At 45.3% G+C, this 19196-nt stretch overlaps 1 protein-coding gene across 1 annotated transcript in view; it reads right to left on the bottom strand.

The window, feature by feature from the left end:
* The window catches only part of LOC115265573 (EGFR adapter protein), a 909498-nt gene extending 899401 nt beyond the window's left edge, over positions 1-10097 (bottom strand). The window contains exon 1 of the mRNA XM_029871207.2: positions 9563-10097. The gene's annotated coding sequence lies outside the window, so the exon portion shown is untranslated. The remainder of the gene's footprint in view (positions 1-9562) is intronic.
* Positions 10098-19196: the final 9099 nt, after the last annotated feature.

Raw genomic sequence — 19196 nt, 5'->3', positions numbered from 1 at the left:
AATTTATTTATATTTTTCACTTTCGATATCCAAATAAACAATTTTAAAAGTTTTCAGTAATCCACTTGTACATGATACACTTGTAGTGATCAATTGTCTGTAGTATCGAATGTTAACCAATGTTTTAATACTCTTTTGTAATAAAAAGCAACTTTACAAAATTTAAACATTTTCGTTGACCAATAAAAAATGCTAACAAACGGTTAGCTACAACGTAAAAAGAAAAAAATGAATGCTTTTTAAAACATAACGTTATTGAAACGCAACTCATTTTAAACACGCTTTAACCATCCTTTTGTGGCATTTGTTTGACTTTCAATGTATTGAATAAAATCAATATTTGCTGTAATTGGAAAAAAAATGAAATTTATGGTTTTCGAAATTTTATTTAGCTACAAAATGATACTTCAGTAATATTGTAGTCCAATTTGAATTAAAAGATTTTTATTCTTTTTTTTTGGGCTTATCATAATTTTATCACGTAAAAATTATCATAAATAATAGATCACCCTGGGACAGAAAATTCTAATGTTGAAAATATTTCAACTTTGGCATTAAAATGAAAATCCGCGTTTATCCGTTTCTAATCGTCGCTAACCGCTGCTAACTGAGCAGCAGTTAGACGCGGTTAACGACGGTTAGCAACGGATAAATACGGATTTTTCCGGTTAGCAAAGGAAGTGTCATTTTTCCCCTGATTAAAATACATCCTCATATTTACGATAATCAAAAAAAAATTGTGATGGGAAAAATATACGTTGTAGCAGCTCTTTGAAATTTCATTTCTCAGAAGTTTAAATATTTTTAAAATGCACAGATTTGCTGTTTGGAAACAAAACATTTCAAAATAAACAAATAATCCAAAAAAAATATATACCTAATGCCGAAAAGAAAACCAACATTCCTACCAGAACAAAGCCACGATACAAGTTCAGCGATATGCATGTATTGGTAAAACTTGCTTTGTACCTGCTACACCGAGCTCAATCTGGGTGTAGCATTTTATTGCACCGGTGCCAATCGAGTGTCAAAACAGAACAGTACCTGCGAATAAACGAACGGTTTCGGTGCAAGTTTGCTACACCCGGTGGCAAAGCGGTGCAGGCGGTGCAAATAAACGAATTCGACATAAGTGAAGAGTGTGAGGCAGTGAAGAGTGAGAAATTAGAAGTGTGAAGAACTAAAGAATGTGAAACAGTGAGAAGTTAAGAGTGAATAGTATGAATAAGCAGTAATTACTGAATATTCAGCAGTAAGGAGTGAGTATTGAGAAGTCAGTAGCGTGAAGTGAAGAATGAGTAGTGTGGAATGACGAGTGACGAGCAAGAAGTGAGTAGTGAGAATGAGAAGTTTGAAGTGAGGAGTTTAGCAGTCAGGAATGAGCTAAAAAGAGCGTGAAGAACTGAGAAGTGATTAGTGGAAGTTTGCAGCAAAGAGTAAGAAATGAGTAATCAGCGGTGAATTTTAAGGAATTTGCAATGACGTATAGCCCGGATTCGCGAGTTGAGTCACGAATCGTGTTCGTTCTTTAACAACTGATTAAAGTGCTCTAGACACACGCAAGTGACGAGAATCAGCTAAACACTTTAGAGCACAACAATTAAATAAAACTGTCCTTTGTTTAGCTTTTGTAGACGCCATGATTCTTCTGGCTTAGTGGGTAGTCTTTTATACACATGAGCAAAAATGGCATGATTCTGTGATATATAGAAGAGAAGACTTAACGATAACTGAACATTTGATGTGAACATTTGGTCAAAGACACTATTTTGAACTTGTTTATTTGTTTTCAACGAATAAGGCTGACACGAATTTCGATTTTCTCTAATGTCAATTCGGATTTGTATCCAGTTTGACTTCTCATGATCACATGATCAGAAGGTTCAGATCATTCAAGTCTCAAGTTTCAACCAACGATAGGACGGCTCGAAAATTACATTGGAACTCCGTGTCCGACTTTCGATCAGGGCCAGGGCTATATTTCAACAAATCTGTTGATAAATATTTCATGTAGTACTGTTGCCAGCTGAAAGCAAAATAAAATGACTAGCTGTCGCTATTGACCCCATAATGATTACAATGCTACAATAACAATCGCCCAGTGACGGACAAGTCCCATAGATGCATTCCAGCTTTGTCGGAGTTTATTCGTCTAAATTAAATTACCTGTAAATCAAACAAATGAACGACTCCGAATAAACAATGCCCTTGCTTCCCAGAGGTGTATCTGGATTTCTCTACAGGTTAACCGTTGTTGCGTTGGAATAGCATTGCGACTGCTAGTGATCGGTCAATACCGGGCAGGCACACGAACTGCATCGTAGGCAATCAGGTTGGTTGAGGGAAAACATTTTTTTTTTTCGCCCGCACATGTGCCCGAGCCTTCTTCTCTGGGAGCCAATCTGCGGTAGCGAATGGAACCGGACATGATTGATTCCCGGGCACATTCATTCACCAGTCAGTGGCTGGGTCGGTACGAGAGGCGGCGTGGAGCAAGGATCCAATTTTTCATGATAACCCAATCAATCGGTGACGGTGCGTCGGATTCGAGATTTTACAGGAATAAATTACTCGCGCTGCAGGGAAGATTTTCCTCGTTCGACCCATATGGCACTACCGACCCTGAGACAAAACAATACGGAATCCTCAATCTGCCTCCACGTTTGTACCGCCGCACCAGACCGAATGTCGTTCCGAGAGCGGGAAGCCAAGCCAATTTACGAGTGCAGTGGAAAAAGACTCCCGACAAACTTTTCCCAGATCGACGAACGATGGGAAACGCATGCAAACAACACACAGCAGCCAATATGGTTCGATTCGATTGCGCCTGGTGCCTTCCCGCTATCACAGTCTGGTTAGGTAGCAGGGTACGGAAGCCAGCAAACGCACCACCGCCACAGAAGCCGACCGAGGGCGAGATGGTACGGTACTTTAAAAAGTAATTTCCAGTATATCAGTTCCATTTCATTAGAGCAAGTAAATTTATTGTTGCCATATCGACCGGAACTCAGGCTCTGCTGACCTGGGCTGGGCCGGGTGGCGCAGTTATAGTTGGGTTGCCCTATGGTCCACCGGTCTACCAGCCTCACTCGGTGCATGTGGTGTGCATTCGCGGGATGTTGTCGAATCATTTGCATCCTGGTCGACAGTGAATCGGTAGTGTGTTTTGTTACTGCTAATTGAGCCGCTTGAACTATGTGTAATGGAAGTGAACGGTTGAGGGGATCTTGGTAACGAATTATTAAATGTTGGTGATTTGTTGGCTGTGCGGTGTCATGGGACAACGATTTGTTTGAGAGGAACAGTTTGTATCATAGGAAATATACCGGTATTTACTATCACCTGACAAAATAATTTATGCTATCTATATTGACTTGTTGTTAGTGAAAATTTCGTTGGCTTCAGGGATTTTTTGTTGTTTACATGATGTACATGACACGATAAATGCAGGGTATTTTGCTCAACTCAGATCACATTAAGAAGGAAGGGCATTTGCTTCTGAAAACCTGAGCTTCGGTTCTCCAAGAGGAGCGGCTCAGAATAGCGTCCGAGTGCCTGAGAAGGACTCTAAGCTCTACTGTGCAACATGATCATCAGGAGAGAAGAAGGTTGGTGTTCGGCTCTAGGGGCCGTTCATAAACCACGTAGACTAGGGGGGGGGGTGGTCTGGCGAAAGTCTACGCTCCATACAAGTGAGAGGGGGGTCTGAGAACACCAACTTTTAGTCTACGTTGTTCATGAACAGTCCCTTACGAACCAGAAGCCGTAAAAAACACCTGCAATTGGAAACTCGGTACGCGGAGCTGCCGGTATTGAGAGCATCCGCATACTCACCGATCTACAGAAAGACCGCAGGTTCGGCATCCTAACGCTGCAGGAGGTGTGTTGAACAGAATCCATGGTGCGAACGTTTAAAGGTAATCACACCATCTACCAGAGTTGCGGCAACACACGTGAGCTGGGAACACCTATTATAGTGATGAGCGACATGCAGAGGCTTCTAATCGGTAGATGTGCGATCGACGAAAGAATCTGCAGTTTGAGGATCAAGGGCCGATCTTCAACTTCAGCATAATAAACGTGCACATGCCACACTCCGGAAGCACTCATTATGTCAAAGACGCATTTTACGCGCAGCTCGAACGCTAATACGACCGCTGCCCAAACCACGACGTCAAGATCATCACAGGAGATCTAAACGCTCAGGTAGGCCAGGAGGAGGAATTCAAACCAACGATTCGAAAGTTCAGCGTCCACCAGCTGACGAACGAAAACAGCCTACGACTCATTGATTTCGCCGCCTCCAAAAATATGGCCATACTTAGCACCTTTTTCCAACACAGCCTCCTTTATCGTTGAACCTGCCCAAGCAACACACTTGTTATATAAGAGTTACGACAGCGCAAGTTTTGGTTGTATAGAAGTTAATTCGACGTTATTTCAACATTGTGTTAGAATTACGTCAAATAAACTTTTATACAACCAAAACTTGCGCTGCCGTAACTGTTATATAACATGCGTGTTGCTTGGGTGGAGATCACCACAGCAGACGGAATCTCAAATCGACCACGTTCTGATTGACGGACGGCACTTCTCCGACATTATCGACGTCAGAACCTATCGTTGCGCCAGCATCGACTCCGACCACTATCTTGGTGATGGTCAAACTGCGTCCAAAACTCTCCGTCATCAACAATGTACGGTACCGGCGACCGCCACGGTACAACCTAGAGAGACTGAAACAACCGGATGTCGCCTTCGCATACGTGCAGAATCTCGAAGCTGCGTTGCCAGACGAAGGCGAGCCGGATAAGGCCCCTCTCTCTGGAGTATAGTGAAAGCAGCCATCAACACGACGCAGCCGAGAGCACCATCGGGTACGTGGAACGGAATCGACGGAACGAGTAGTTCGACGAAGAGTGCAGAACGGTTTTGGAGGAGACTGAAGGACAGGACGTGGAACGTTACAAACAGACGCGGAAACAGCAGACCCGCCTCTTTCGGGAGAAAAAACGCCGCCTGGAAGAAGCGGAGTGTGAAGAAATGGAACTGCTGTGCCGTTCATAAGAAACACGGAAGTTCTATCAGAAGCTCAACGCATCCCGCAACGGCATCGTGCCACGAGTCAATATATGCAGGAATAAGGACGGAGGCTGTAGCGGTATTCGAAATAGTAAAAATGAATCAGCACGTCTGTGCAATTAAAAATCAATTTCAATAAAAGTTTAGCTGTTCAGAACGAACAGTAGGATAAATGAATCCTCTTGCATGCAAAATGAATCCAAAAAACTTGTAAATAAATCCTGCATGAAAGTTCACTCAATTTAATGCCGGTTCACTCACTTGGCGCGCAGATTAAAAGTCATCTCACTGAGCATGCGTTCGGGTCCGTTGGTTTGAGCCAAATCTCCCAACTGGATCCCTTGTCGTTATATAAGTTAAGAATAAGAAATTGAATAATGAGCTTAGGGACCAGAATGGGTTAGCTAGATATGAAAGGTTTAAGAGGGAAAGGAACAATATGACTGATCGGCTCGAAAGGTGATCGGGGCTCGTCTTTTGATAAGATCGGACTCCGATTTCCGGAACGAAGGCCAAAACTAGAATCGCGACCTATCTGAGGAATTTCAAGTTTAGACTCGGCCACTTTAATCTGACCCGTGGAAGAGGCAGGACTGGGAAGTTTTCTTTAAATAGTTTCGCGGTGTGATTTTTGAGGTTTGTTAAACGTGAAAGTGTCTTATATGTTCAGTGTGATTTAATGTTAGATTTCCCTCCCGTTTAGGTAGTGCTATTAAGTTAGAAAATAGCAAGTGCGGTACTGTGCGTGATTCTGTTAAGAAAGAAAAAGGTAAAAAGGTGAACGCTTTATATTATCCGACGATACGCTCACACTGTGGTGTAGCCGTCCAACGGCTTTTTTTGTTCCAGTTTTTTTCTTTGTGCACGCCGCCTCACCTCCTGCTCGGCACACCGCGCCCATCAAGCCAAGTACCTCTATCCTGACCCCACGCGCCAGCATTAAAGGTCCCCAACGTCCGGCCGGCGTTGGAAGGGAGTTGCAATCGCCAACACTGCACTCCGGAAGAGCCCGATTCCCGCCCACTGGGAATTATTCATTCGCCGCCCACCAAGTTGGCGAATTATTAGCAGCGCGAGTCATCCAAGCGATGCGCCATTGTTCACTGTGGTGAACCAGCACCGGCACTGCGACGCGACGCGAGAGGCAGAGAGAAGTAACAAACCGTGAGTAAGCTCCTGCGGGAGTGCTACAAATGTTTTTGTGAGCGTAAAGAAGGTGCGAAAGCTTTGAAGGTTTTATAGTAAGAAATCCGCACAGTTAGGTAGTTAGAAGGGAGAGGAAGGAAAGAAGGAAGAGAGTGAGAGAAGATGACTAGGGTACCCGAATAAAAATGAATGTTCTGAATGTAGTTAAATAAATGTTTTTTCGTTTGCGTTAATGTAGATGAGTATTTAGTGAGCTAGAACTTCCGTCAAATGATTGCACTGGTGTAAAAGGTATTTTCACGTTTCGTTCGTTCCGTTTTGTTGTAGTTTCGTTGATGTACTCCAAGTGTGGACTGCTTGGGAATCTCAGTCCCCCATTCTTGTTTTTTGAAGCGATCATTTAGAGGGTTTGAGGAAGAACTTGGCCTGTGATGAAAACTGGTCTACCACGTGCTTTCGTTCTGGTAGGAATTCGAGCTCTGTATTGCTTTTCGGGTTGGTTAGGAGTTGCGTTCCGAGTACTAATTGAATCAGAGTATCTGCTAACACGTTCGGTCTATTGACTATAAATGAACTCGCCCTGAGGCTTGAGTTTTGCCGGGCAACTAAAACGACAAGTGGTCCTCTTAGGAGGTGGCGCTTAAGCCATTTGTTTAAACAATTTTCGAACGCTTTAGTAGATCTGAGACTTAGCCACACGAGCCGGCTACAAGGCCTCTCCTCTTAACGGACGGACGTGAGGTGATCGAAAGGTTGAAGCAACACTTCGACGAGCACCTGAATGGCGTAGAGGAAGTAGACACGGGAGACCATGACAACGGAGGAAACGACGATGCCAATGCAGCAGAGCATGGAAATGAGCCGAATCCCACGCTGAGGGAAGTTAAGGGTGCCATTTAGAGGTGTGCGCCGATTTGAAATCTGTCGGCGGCGGCGTTTTGCACTTTTTTGGCCGGCGGCGGCGGCGTGATCGGCGTGACGCCGAATGAACTTTCGGCGGCGGCGGCGGCGGCGGTGTGAAACGCCGTGGCCATAATTTTAAATTTTTACTAATTCCGTTATTCAACATCCTGACCCAACGATACCTGCCCTACTAACAATCACTCCTTCCTGCAGCCTTTGGTGGAGACGTGCGGTAAACGCCAACTTTCACATAACAAAGGTTGCTATTAACATTCCTTCACTCTTCCAACCTGACTGCAAGGACGTGGCCGGCGCCGTTATTGTACTGTTAAAGAGAGCCTCTGAAGCGTGCACAGTGAGAATGTTGACCACTCCCAGTCAATTATTCAGTTGATTCATTGTGCAACTGCTATTGGTTCGGGTCAATCACGGAGTAGCAACCATAGATATGTGCAGTCAGTCTAAGCTAAGCTAATTCCGTTATTCAATATCGGTGTTTTATTTTTTAGTAACTCATCATGTTAAAGATGCAATGATATGTTTATAGTTACGGTTTAGTTATTTTTTTTTTCATATGTTTTTTTGAAAATGTATTGAAATAATTGTTTGCTATGGTGAATCATCAATCAGCTGCCCAAAAACTATCCAGAATGACCTTCTAAAGGAATTCCCGGAAGAAATTTTATATGAATTCCCGGTGGAATTTCTATAGGAATTTCGGAATAAACTCTTTAAGGAATTCCCGGAGAAACTCGTAGAGGCATTCCTCTAGATACACCTAGAGGGATTCCCGGATGAACTTCTAAACGAATTTCCAAAAAAAAACATCTAATAGAATGCCCTGATGAACTCTTAGAGGAACGTTTGGGGAAACTCCTGGAAGAATTCCGAAAATAAATCTTAGAAGAACTCTTAGAGAAAGTGCCGGAGGAACTCTTAGAGGAATTTTCTGAGGAATTCTTAGGGGAATTACCGGTGGAACTCATAGAAAAATTCTCGGAGGAAATTCCAGACATTCCTTGTGCAACTCCCAGAAATATTTTTAGAGCAACTAGTAAAGAAATTGCCGGAGGAATTTTCGGAGGAACTCCTAGAGAAATTGAACAAGAAATTCGAAAAGGAATTCAAGGAGGAACTCGTAGAGAAATTACCAGAGGTATTCAGGTATTCCTGGATGTATTCCCGGAACTTTAGAGGAATTTCCGGAAGAACTTCCAGAGGAACTTCCGGGGGAATACTTAAAGGAATTTCCGGAGGAAACTCTTGGCATACCCAGTGCAAGTTCTAGAAAAAACTTATAGAGCATCTTGTAGTGAAATTGCGTGGGGAGCTTCTTCTCGGTAAAACTCGTAAAGGTGTTTCCGAAGATATTCGAACTCCCGGAAGTACTCCTAGACGAATTTCCGGAAGAACTTCTAGAGGAATTCCCGGAAGAACTTTTAGAGAAAGTCACGGTGAAACTCTTAGTTTAATTCTCGAAAAAATCCGTAAGCAATCCCCGAAGGAACTCGTAGAGGAATTCCCGGAAGAATTCCTACAGAAATTCCCACAGGAACTTCTAGAGGAATGTTCCAAGAAACTTTTGGAAGAATTGCTGGAAGAATTTCTAAAAGAAATATTAAAGAAACTCCTGGAAGAATTCCAGGAGAAACTGCTACAGAACTTGCCGGAACATGTCCCAGAAGAATTCCCGGAAGAACTACTAGAACAATTACAAGAGAAATTTCTAGAAGAATTATTGGAGGTAACTTCTGGTCTTGCCAGTGCAATTTCTATGAACTCTTAAAGGAATTCCCGTAGAAATTCGGTGTTTTTAGAGGAATTTTCTGACGATCTCAGAAATTCTCAGGTAAAACTTCTAGACTTCTAGATGAATTCCTGGAGGATCGAGGATCTCCTAAAAGAATACCCAGAGTAACTTTAAGAGGAATTTCTAGAGGAAGTACTAAAAAAGTCCCAGTGAAACTTCCGTAGCAACGCCTGAAGAAACTCCTAGAGGATGTCACATAGGAAACGGATTTCCCGAAGAACCTTCTAGAGTTCCCGGAGGAACTCTTAGCGGAATTCTTGGCGAAACTGTTGGAAGAATCCTTAAAAAGAGTTGCTGGAGAAATGGCATCTCTTCTGAAGATGAACACGACTAAACATTTTGAAACAGATTGATCAGGCCTGATAACAGAACGGAGATATTTCGAATAAGGATTCTAAGCCGTTGTAATGTGTTAGTATCGACTCTACTTTAATTTCATTACCATTATGAAACGATGAAGTTTTAATTATACATACATAGTCTAGCATCACTATAACCGCCACATATTAAAGAAGAATAGATAAAAAACGTACGCATTATAACAAATCCTGCTTAACAGCACAAAATGTTTAAATTTCCGATTAATTATTCTATAAAAGATACACACGCTCACTAACTTACCTGAGCAAACACATCAGTCGACCAGAATAAACACTTTGTCAGGATCCATCAAACACAATTACGCTCACTTAGGAACATTTTCGTCCTCCCCACTGACTAATCCATCATCCATAGTAACCGTTTGGATCACACTGACTGGCCCACGCGTCAACCTCCCTTTTCGATGATAACAATTATCCCTTCTTTGCGTTTCTTCCCTGTTCGCTCGCACCTGTGCTATTCACTGAACAGATTTTTCACATTAAACACCACTAAAACCCCACCAGCGATAATACTGTTTCCCACGTTTTTCACCAGAGCTCCCGCAGTGTATTCACTGTTATCCAGTTGTCCTGAGGACGAGTGGAAAACCTCCCGATCCGTGCTGTGCCACGCTCGCCGACCAACTAACGAAACTAATTTCCCGCAGTTGAAATTTAATCTTTCACCAGGGAAAATCCTGGTCGCAGCAGTAGTCGCATTTTCCGACCCAACCAGTTCAGTTGAGGATTTACTGTGAGAGATACCTACTATAGTTACATGAGTGAAAATTTGAGCGCGAGGACGAAATGGAGCTCTCCGTAGCACGTGCGAATGCGACCAACCGCTCTCTGTTGATGTAATGTTGGCCAAACAGATGTTCAGCCGGCAACTGCGGTGCTGGTCTATCGGTATGAGGAAAAAGCAGTGTCGGAATGGGGTTTCCTGGTTTGTTTACGTTCTTACTGAGCGTGATTTTCCCAACTACCAGTTGATATGCGATTGAACCGCATTGCGCCTGCCTCGTGAGAGTGAGTTCCATTTCATTCATGGTTCCCATAATTTGGTTCTCACTTTTTTCTGAGCAGGAATGATACAGGGCACGTCTGATTTTACAAGTTTGCAAGATTGCGGACAGAAAAGTGGAATATTATAAGTAACCACACGCATTGTATTACTGAGTGAGCATAGAATTTGAATTGCCTTTTTCTTCTCACTGGAACAAACCCTGCTTCTAAGCTTTTTTTTTTTTTTTTCCTCCCCTGTTGGGGAATTTAAGCCACTGCGTCCAATAAGCTGAACTTTTGTGGCAACAACAACAACAGCAACAACAACACTTCTAAGCTTAGTGTTCTATGAGCACTTCCACAGTTATTCACTAAGAGCTAATGATCATTTTTCACAAAACGCCTTCCCTGATTTTTTCAGGTTCTACAAAATAGTTTCTGGTACCGTAAAAAAACCAAATATCGCCTAAATGTAAATAAAACTTCAAAGTTGACGTAAAGACATAATTTTTTTTTTTTTTTTGAGGTTTTAAATTTATTTATTTTAATTCATTCGCCTCCAAAGACATAATTTAAAATTACGTTTTGTCTGAATTTTGGTGAATATAGAACCATTTATGGTACTTAAAAGAACTCTTAAAAAATCGCCATCTTGGATTTGAAGCCGCTCTTTATGATTGAAATCCGCCTTTTTAGATATTCTGGTCGCTATTTTTGAACTCCAGACTTCTTCTTTGAAAAGAAGCGTGGTGTTAGCGCCAAAACCTCCATTAAACAACCGCCACTTTGAATTTGGAGCCGCCATTTTGGATTTTAGGCCACCATCTTGGATTTAAGGCCACCATCTTAGATATTCTGGTCGCCATTTTTTGGACTCCGGACATCTTCTCCATACAAAATGTACCCATATATCATGGTTTTTGGGTCTAAAACTCCATTGAAAAGCCGTCATCTTGAATTTTCAGCCGCCATCTCGGATTTTAGACCGCCATCTTGGATATGCTGGTCGCCATTTTTGGACTCCGGGCTCCTTTTGAAAAGTTTTCTTGAAACCTTTTTGGTGATTCCCATACATATTCTTGAGATTATTCGTAATTTATTTTGTGAAATCTGCTAAAATTCCTTAAAAAAGTTTACCCTTTTTTCATTTTTTATTTATTTAGTTAACATCAAATTCATGATAATACTGAATCAACAATTTGCCGCCATAATACTCGATTTGCAGCTGCAGCTCTCGAACGTCGGTCACGCCCAACACTCGCCAGATCACGGTCCACCTGGTCCGCCCATCGTGCTCTCTGCGCTCCACGCCTTCTTGTACCAACCGGATGGTTAGCAAACACCAACTTTGCAGGGTTGTTGTCCGGCATTCTTGCAACATGCCCTGCCCATCGTATCCTTCCGGATTTGGCCACTTTCTGGATGCTGGGTTCGCCGTAGAGTGCAGCGAGCTCGTGGTTCATCCTTCTCCGCCATACATCGTCCTTAGCACCCGTCGCTCGAAAACTCCGAGTGCTTGCAGGTCCTCCTCGAGCATGGTCCATGTCTCGTGTCCGTAGAGAACCACCGGTCTTATTAACGTCTTGTACATGGTACATTTGGTGCGGGGTGAATCTTTTTTGACCGCAGCTTCTTCTGGAGCCCATAGTAGGCTCGACTTCCACTGATGATGCGCCTTCGTATTTCACGGCTCACTTTATTATCAGCCGTTAGCAAGGAACCGAGGTAGACGAATTCTTCTACCACCTCGAAAGTATCCTCGTCTATCGTAACATTGCTGCCAAGGCTTGTCCTGTCTCGCTCAGTCCCACCTGCTGCTTCACGTTTCAGGCGGGTGTACTGTTCTGCCACCGTTCCAAATGTTCTAGCAATAATATCCATGTCATCCGCAAAACAGACAAATTGGCTGGATTTCGTGAAGATTGTACCCCGGCTGTTGAGCCCGGCTCGTCGCATAACACCTTCCAGGGCGATGTTGAATAGTAGGCAGGAAAGTCCATCACCTTGTCGTAGTCCCCGTCGAGATTCAAATGAACTGGATAGTAGTATGGGACAAACATCAAATTCTCGCTCCAGTCGACTTTTTCGATCCCATTTAGGTCCCAGATGAACTGTACAAAATTTCAGCGCAATCGGTGAAACTATAATTTAGCGCAAGCGGTTCAAAGTTTTCATAGGATTTACTATGGGAAAAGTTGCACTTTCAAACAAAAAATCCCAGAGGTCGCCCTTTGTCTCCATAATTCAAATCGATTACCGCTTCTTGTAGAAAAATCATTTGTGAAACTTTCTTTCGAACACCGCAAAACGATTGGATTCTTGTGGAAAAAGTTATTGATTTATTACCGATTAGTGATCCAACGAACGGCTTTTTGTTTTGTTTTATCAGCAGCACTGTAGCTGTTGCTTTGGCTGTTGCTGTTTCTGGGGGTGGTGATGCCTCCCGCCGCCCCATGCAACAACGGCAGCAGCAGTGCTGCTGATAAAACAAAACGCGGGCTGCAAAACGGTGAGTCGATAAGGAGAGCGTCCAATATAGCTCTGGTCCTCACAAGTTCCTACCTCATGCTTCCACGGGTCAAGCGATGACAAAGACCGCCAGCTAAGAGTTGTGTGCTTAGCTGGTAGCGCAGCCTGGGCACTGTTGTCCTTCTGACATCAGCTAGATTGAGGAGGTACGATCCGAGTGTCTGTTCACCAAGGAGGTGCGGCTCAAACAGCGTCTGTTCTGGCATCCAGCGGCTGAGTAAGAAACGCTGCACCACGCCCAGCTAGATCCAAGGTGGTAGCCCCATCAGCGTGGTCGTCCCAGTGTTGGTTGGGACGTTAAACAGAACTGGCACGATGGCCCTCCGGCGAGACAGGAGTGTTGGCGTAGGCCCAATAAGCCACCCGTAAAAATCCCCATTGCGAATAACATAGGAGAAAATACGACTCGATACAATCGGCAAAGACCCACGCGACGAAATAAGGACTACGATTGGAAACTTGGAACATGGAATTGCAAGTCACTAGGTTTCGCAGGATGTGACAGGATAATCTACGACGAACTAAATCCCCGCAACTTCGACATCGTGGCGTTGCAGGAACTTTGTTGGACTGGACAGAAAGTGTGGAAAAGCGGGCATCGAGCGGCTACTTTCTACCAAAGCTGTGGCACCACCAATGAACTGGGAACAGGATTTATAGTGTTGGGCAAGATGCGACAACGTGTGATCGGGTGGCAGCCGATCAACGCAAGGATGTGCATGTTGAGAGTTAAGGGCCGTTTCTTCAACTACAGCATCATCAACGTCCACTGCCCACACGAAGGGAGACCCGATGACGTGAAAGAAGCGTTCTACGCGCAGTTAGAGCAAACATACGATGGGTGCTCGCCGCGTGACGTGAAAATCGTTGTCGGCGACATGAACGCGCAGGTAGGAAGGGAGGAAATGTACAGACCGGTAATCGGGCGAAATAGCCTGCACGCCGTATCGAATGATAACGGCCAGCGATGCGTAAACTTTGCAGCCTCCCGTGGTATGGTAGTCCGAAGCACCTTCTTCCCCCGCAAAGATATCCACAAAGCCACCTGGAGATCACCCGACCAACAAACAGAAAATCAAATCGACCACGTTCTAATCGACGGTAAATTCTTCTCGGATATAACCAACGTCCGCACATACCGCAGTGCGAATATAGATTCGGATCACTACTTAGTCGCTGTATGCATGCGCTCAAAACTTTCGACAGTTATCACCACGCGTCGAAGTCGAACGCCGCGGCTCAACATCGAGCAACTTCGTAACGTAGAAGTGGCTCAAGACTACGCGCAGCAGTTAGCAGTGGCCCTACCAACGGAAGAGCAGCTTGGCGCAGCTACACTTGAAGATGGCTGGAGGGACATCCGATCCGCCATAGGTAGTACCTCGGCTACAGCACTAGGCTTCGCGACTCCGAATCACAGAAACGACTGGTACGACGGCGAATGTGAACAGTTGAAAAACGAGAAGAATGCAGCATGGGCGAGAATGCTGCAACACCGTACGAGAGCGAATGAGGCACGTTACAAACAGGCGCGGAACAGGCAGAACTCAGTCTTCCGGATGAAGAAGCGCCAGCAGGAAGAACGAGATCGCGAAGCGATGGAAGAGCTGTACCGCGCTAAGGACACACGAAAGTTCTACGAGAAGCTGAACCGCTCGCGCAGAGGCTTTGTGCCACAAGCCGACATGTGCCGAGATAATCACGGGAATATTCTCACGAGCGAGCGTGAGGTGGTCGAGAGGTGGCGGCAGCATTACGATGAGCACCTCAATGGCGACGTTGCAAGTACCGAAGGTGGCGTGGTAACAGATCTAGGAGTATGTGCACAGGACGAAAGACTTCCGGCCCCTGACCTTCAAGAGATTGAGGAGGAGGTTGGCCGGTTGAAAAACAACAAAGCCGCTGGAGCAGATCAACTACCAAGCGAGCTTCTAAAATACGGTGGAGAAGCACTGGTGAGAGCACTACACTGGGTCATTACCAAGATTTGGGAGGAGGAAGTATTACCGGAGGAATGGATGGAAGGTATCGTGTGTCCCATCTACAAAAAGGGCGATAAGTTGGATTGCGGGAATTACCGCGCGATCACACTACTGAGCGCTGCCTACAAGATACTCTCTCAAATCTTATGCCGCCGTCTATCACCGATTGCAAGAGAGTTCGTGGGGCAATATCAGGCTGGATTTATGGGTGAACGCGCTACAACGGACCAGATGTTCGCCATCCGCCAGGTGTTGCAGAAATGCCGCGAATACAACGTGCCCACACATCACTTGTTCATCGATTTCAAATCGGCGTATGATACAATCGATCGAGAACAGCTATGGCAGATTATGCACGAATACGGATTCCCGGATAAACTGATACGGTTGATCAAGGCGACGATGGATCGAGTGATGTGCGTAGTTCGAGTATCAGGGACACTCTCGAGTCCCTTCGAATCTCGCAGAGGGCTACGGCAAGGTGATGGTCTTTCGTGCTTGCTGTTCAACATTGCTTTGGAGGGTGTAATAAGAAGAGCGGGGATAAACACGAGTGGGACGATTTTCACGAAATCCGTTCAGCTGCTTGGTTTCGCCGATGATATTGATATTATTGCTCGTAAATTTGAGACGATGGCGGAAACGTACATCCGACTAAAGAGTGAAGCCAGGCGAATCGGACTAGTCATTAATGTGTCGAAGACAAAGTACATGCTGGCAAAGGGCTCCAGGGAGGAATCACCGCGCCCGCCACCCCGAATTCATATCGACGGTGATGAAATCGAGGCGGTTGAAGAATTCGTGTACTTGGGCTCACTGGTGACCGCCGACAACGACACCAGCAGAGAAATTCAGAGGCGCATTGTGGCAGGAAATCGTTCTTACTTTGGACTCCGCAGAACTCTACGATCGAATAAAGTTCGCCGTAACACGAAGTTAACCATCTACAAAACGCTGATTAGACCGGTCGTCCTCTATGGGCACGAAACATGGACCCTACGTGCAGAGGACCAACGCGCCCTTGGAGTTTTCGAACGGAAGGTGTTGCGTACCATCTACGGCGGAGTGCAGATGGAAGACGGGACTTGGAGAAGGCGAATGAACCACGAGCTGCATCAGCTGCTGAGAGAACCAACCATCGTCCATACCGCGAAAATCGGGAGGCTACGGTGGGCGGGTCACGTCATCAGGATGTCGGATAGCAACCCGACTAAAATGGTTCTCGAGAGTCATCCGACCGGTACAAGAAGACGTGGAGCGCAGCGAGCTAGGTGGATCAACCAAGTGGAGGACGATCTGCGGACCCTACGCAGAGTGCGGAACTGGAGACAAGCAACCATGGACCGAGTGGAATGGAGGCGGCTACTATGTACAGCAGAGGCCACCCCGGCCTTAGCCTGACCGGTAAGGTGAGTACTCCTCCGGTAACTGTTCGGTTTCGCAGATCTTGACTACTAACTGGTGCAGACAGGTGGCCAACTTTTCCGGGCCCATCTTAATGAGTTCTGCTGCGATACCGTCCTTACCAGCTCTTAGCATAAGAGTTGGTTCGTTCCCATCCTCTGCTGCACCAACATAGTCATTTCCTCTTCTGCCTTGGTCCTCCGTGCCTACATTCTCTTCGCCATTCAGGTGCTCGTCGAAGTGCTGCTTCCACCTTTCGATCACCTCACGTTTGTCTGTCAGGAGGCTCCCGTCCTTATCCCTGCAGATTTCGGCTTGCGGCACGTAGCCTTTGCGGGATGCGTGTTTCCTGTGAACGGCACAGCAGTTCCATTTCCTCGCACTCCGCTTCTTCCAGGCGGCGCTTTTTCTCCCGGAAGAGACGGGTCTGCTGCTTCCGCTTCTGTCTGTATCGCTCCACATTCTGTCGGGTTCCATGCTGCAGCATTACCGCCCGCGCTGCATCCTTCTCCTCCAGAACCGCTCTGCACTCCTCGTCGAACCAATCGTTTCGTCGACTCCGTTCTACGTACCCGATATTGCTCTCAGCTGCGTTGTTGATGGCTGCTTTCACTGTACTCCAGCAGTCCTCTAGAGGGGCTATATCGAGCACACCCTCGTCAGGCAACGCTGCCTCGAGATTCTGCGCGTATGCGGTGGCGACATCCGGTTGCTTCAGTCGCTCTAGATCGTACCGGGGCGGCCGCCGGTACTGTACATTGTTAATAACGGAGAGTTTTGGGCGCAGTTTAACCATCACAAGGTAGTGATCACAGTCGATATTAGCGCCACGATAGGTCCTGACGTCGATAATGTCGGAGAAGTGCCGTCCGTCAATCAGAACGTGGTCGATTTGCAATTCCGTTTGTTGTGGTGATCTCCAGGTGTAACGATACGGGAGGCTGTGCTGGAAAAAGGTGCTACGAATGGCCATGTTCTTGGAGGCGGCGAAATCGATGAGGCGTAGGCCATTTTCGTTCGTCAGCTGGTGGGCGCTGAACTTTCCAATCGTCGGTCTGAATTCCTCCTCCTGGCCTACCTGAGCGTTTAGATCCCCTATGATGATCTTGACGTCGTGGTTTGGGCAGCAGTCGTACTCGCGTTCGAGCTGCGCGTAAAATGCGTCTTTGTCATCATCAGTGCTTTCGGAGTGAGGGCTGTGCATTGGAATTCTCAGTATTACATGTCTTTATGCATTCCAGAGTATTCTTGAAGAGAATTGCGTGGGGCGACACAAGTCTTTCAAGGCCAAAAAATAGGCGAAATTCCTGGAAAAACCACAAGAGATTTGCCGTCTTATCACTAGATTTGCCGACTTTTTTTTGGATTGTGAAAACTTGTGTCGATCACCGCTGTTGCTCAAATGTTACTGTTTGTTATATCTATTCTTTTGACTTTAAAATCATGCGTCATGAAGGTGCTTAATAATTAATAATATTGGAAAACACTAGTGAAACTAGTATACAATAGTGACATCATGATGCCAAGCATATTTTTAATAACTTGTAACTAAAAAACTGTGATTGAAAAGCTTCCCTGAACGTCCATGAACTTGCTTGGTAAAGCCCTAAACGCCGTAATACTCCTGAAAGATGATTTAATCGCTCTAAAACGCCCCTCAACCCCAGGAAACCTCCTAAACATCCTTAAAAGTTCCCTTTAGACTACCTGAAACGCTTCTGAAACCCCCTAAAACTCTATGCAATCATATGAAACCTCCTGACCCTGACACACCTGAAAAGTTCCTTTGCAAGCACACTCTGAAGCCACTGAAGCATTTGAAGATACTTAAACGCTTAAGGACAAACGTCTTTAAATCCCGCTTCAACAGTGCATCAAAACTTCAGACGCACAAATCTCAAAAAGCAAGCTTCAAACAACAATGAATTTTATTATTCCGTTCTTGCTCACTTGTAATAAGCTTAAAATGAGAAGCTCAGGTGCGCTGGTTTTGTTTACGTTTTTTTGTTTTGTGCCCTCAAAATCGTGAGTAGGTGCCAAAATCGGCCATTGTGGTGGCCATTTTGGGATTCTAACAAGTATGTCCTTAAAACTTCCTGAGATTCCTAGCTACGCTCCTGGAAACCTCCTAAAACTCCCTGAAGCTCTGAAAGGCTCAAAAAACTTCCTAAAATACCCATAGCAACCTCTCGAAACCTCTAAAACGCTCTGGAACCCTCTAAGACTTTCCAAACACACCTGGAACGCCCCGGGAAACCCCCTAAACCTATGTGGGTCCCTGAACGTCACTGAGGCCCCTGAACCATTCCTGAAACGCCACTGAAAGACGCTGAACACTTCTAAAAGCACCCGAAACACCGCTCAAACTTCCCTTAAATCCCCTGGAACACCACAGAAACCCTCTGAAACCTCATGGAACACTCCTGCAACCAACTGACCCTTCTGAAAAGACCAAGAGCCCGCTGAGACACCTTCCGATATCTCCTGAACCGCCCCTGTAACACCCCAGAAACGTCCATGGAACCGCCATGAAACACTTCAGAAACTGGAGCGGACCTGGTGTGATAGTCAGAACACTTGACTATCACGTCGAGGACCTGGGATCGAATCCCACTCCCGACAAACACGCAAAATGTGGGCTCTTCCTTCGGAAGGGAAGTAAAGCGTGGGTCCCGAGATGAAATAGCTTAGGGCTAAAAATCTTGTTAATAAAAAAATCAGAAATTACCCAAGTAACCGAAAGTTCCGCTTCCCATGACAAAATGCCCTTTCAAGTTCCACAAAGTTCAGATAGAGTTCCAAACGGAACTTTCAAGCTGTTTAAGAGGCTAACAATAAGCCTTGTTGGAACTTCGCATATAAGTTCCAGCAAGGCTCATTGTCAGCCTCTTTAGCATCCAGAAAGTTCCATTCGGAACTTTATCTGAACTTCGTGGAACATGAAAGCTGCTTTAGATGCTACTCGGAACTTTG

This window comes from Aedes albopictus, chromosome 2 (genome assembly GCF_035046485.1).
Source record: "Aedes albopictus strain Foshan chromosome 2, AalbF5, whole genome shotgun sequence".
Taxonomy (NCBI): domain Eukaryota; kingdom Metazoa; phylum Arthropoda; class Insecta; order Diptera; family Culicidae; genus Aedes; species Aedes albopictus.
This window is presented reverse-complemented; position numbering and strand designations above follow the sequence as displayed.